Raw genomic sequence first — 2,426 nt, 5'->3', positions numbered from 1 at the left:
CTGCGACAGGACCCCATTCACACTCGGGCTTGGGGACCCCAACACTGGAATTACATGAGTATCTCAGTCACTCCCTTTGAAAAAGCAAAATTCTAAGGGATCATAGTATAGCTTTGTAAACATTCTTTGTTCACAACTTTTCCTCAAGATGGAACGTGAGGAGGACAATTCCTCACACGGGTTGTGTGACGACTCAGTGCTGTGAGAACTCCCACAGCCATTGATGTGGAGTTTCCTGGTACAGCATGAACAAGGGCTTATTTTTTAAAGAATCCATGGAAAATAGGAGCACGGTTAGACACGACATGTTGCACTTCTGAGTCTAGTCAGTGCTCTTTTCAGTTACAAACATCCATCTTTGTCTCATTGTTTCTGTGAAGAAATTGTAGAAATATAAAAAATTGAATACATTCATATAACAGCAATATTCTTATCACTCATAATTAATTGTTCATATTTATCATTCTTGTTGTGTCATTTTTGGTTTTGAAGAAAAGAAAGAAAAATTACAGAGTTTGCCATTGTTGCCAAGGAAACCCTGCCACTTCTGCCTGCCACCCCTGGTCCCACTCTCCTCTCCAAGATTGGGGCACATCAGAAATAAATTTGCCAGCTCCCTTCTCCTTTATTTTCATCCCAGAATAGAACTCAGAAAACATTTTACATTTTCACTTGAAATACCTAGACGTATTAGGCAAAATTTCCTTTGTGAGATAAAATCAGCCACCCACCTGCCAGATCATTTCCTGCTCTGAAGCGCAGGGGAGAGCCCAGATCGGAGCTCGAGAAGCTTCTTCACCCCGCAGGCGAGAGCTGTCAGCATGCCGCTCGTCAGCCTGCTGTGGGCAGTCGTGCTGTCCACCTGTCTTGGTAAGGAAGGTGCGGGCCTTCGTGTATGGTGTGATCTAACAGTCCTGGGAAGGAGAGCATCCTATCGCGGGAACATCAGCATCGCAGAGCCCAGGGATGGAAAGGCAGAAAGCTGATACGTGCTGCCTGGGGTTCGGATCAAGAGGAAAGGTGGTTGGGGGGTGGGATCAGCTTGTGAGTCTGCCTGACTTATCTGCCTGGTGTAAGATACCCTCTCCTCTTTCCCACAGCATCCAGCATGGCCCAGAAGGTCACTCAGACTCAACCAGACACGTCTGTGCAGGAGACAGAGACTGTGACCCTGCATTGCACGTATGACACTAGTAACACTGATTATTTGTTCTGGTACAAACAGCCCACCAGCGGGGAGTTGATTCTCATTATTCGCCAAGAAGCTCTTAAGCAAGAGAATGCAACGAAGGATCGCTTTTCTGTGGACTTCCAGAAAGCAAAAAAAATCCTTCAGTCTCAGGATCTCGGAGTCCTGGCTGGAGGATGCTGCGATGTATTTCTGTGCTCTCATTGAGGGCACAGTGACAGGAGCAGCAGGGAGAGGCTTACAGAAACCTCAGACCTCAGTGTAGGTGCGGAGGTGGGGGTGGGGTGGGGGTTTGGGGGGGAACCAGGAACATAGAGAGGAAATCATTGACTTCTCTTGAAATAAAAGCTCCTTCTTTCTGAATAGAAGAAACACAAGGAGATGGATGTCTGCAAACTATAATCTTTAAAATAACAGCAAAAATAGAAATATGGGTAGTGCTTTCCTGTTTTACGAAGTACCTTCACAAGTAACCCTCATTGCTTTGGCTGGTGTATGTGACAGATCAGACTTCCTAAGCATATTCTCTGTCCAGCAAATCTTTATAATTTACCTGGGAGCTCATACCTCCAAAATTCTTAACACTTTCCATTTTGCTAATTGCTGTGTGTTCTTTTAATTGCCCTTCCAAGTCCAAAACTGGATCTCTCTGAACAAGGTATGCATTCTAGAACGTGAAGGGTGGAGGCGCCTAGATGGCTCAGTCAGTTAAGCATCTGCCTTTGACTCCCGTCACGATCCCGGCGTGCTGGGACCAAGCCCCGCATCAAGCCGCACATCAGGCCGCACATCGGGCTCCCTGCTCAGCGGGGAGTCTGCTTCTCCCTCTGCTCCGTATCCTGCTTGTGCTCCCTCTCTTTCTTTCAAGTAAATAAATAAAATCTTATTTAAAAAAAGAAGAAGAAGAAGAAGAAGAACACGAAGGGTGTGACAATTGAAGGCATAACCAGGGAAGGGATCCACTGGTCCTACCATGGACCTAAAAGAAGACCTAGACCCATGGTACCCTGGTCAGATGACTTTAGAGGATGATCAAATGGCCTATTAAAGGCTCAGTTAGGAAGCCAGCTCAACGGCATCACCCTTAGCAGTTGGAATGCTATATTTCTGGAAGCGATAATATTCGTTAAACCAGTGACTGATATATGGTGCTGGCACCTTAGCTAAAATACACAAACTTAGAAATGAAGAAATGAAAGTAGTCTAAACTCTTCTACTATCACGCCCTGTAACTCAT

The 2,426-nt window shown here is 45.7% G+C and overlaps 1 pseudogene; it reads left to right on the top strand.

Annotated features, from left to right (window-relative positions):
• Positions 1–821: 821 nt before the first annotated feature.
• LOC130542531 (T cell receptor alpha variable 38-1-like) lies at positions 822–1,454 on the top strand (annotated as a pseudogene).
• Positions 1,455–2,426: the final 972 nt, after the last annotated feature.

The sequence above is a fragment of the Ursus arctos genome, unplaced genomic scaffold (assembly GCF_023065955.2).
Source record: "Ursus arctos isolate Adak ecotype North America unplaced genomic scaffold, UrsArc2.0 scaffold_37, whole genome shotgun sequence".
In the NCBI taxonomy this organism is placed as follows: domain Eukaryota; kingdom Metazoa; phylum Chordata; class Mammalia; order Carnivora; family Ursidae; genus Ursus; species Ursus arctos.
The sequence above is the reverse complement of the archived record's forward strand: the minus strand, read 5'-3'. Positions and strand labels throughout refer to the sequence as shown.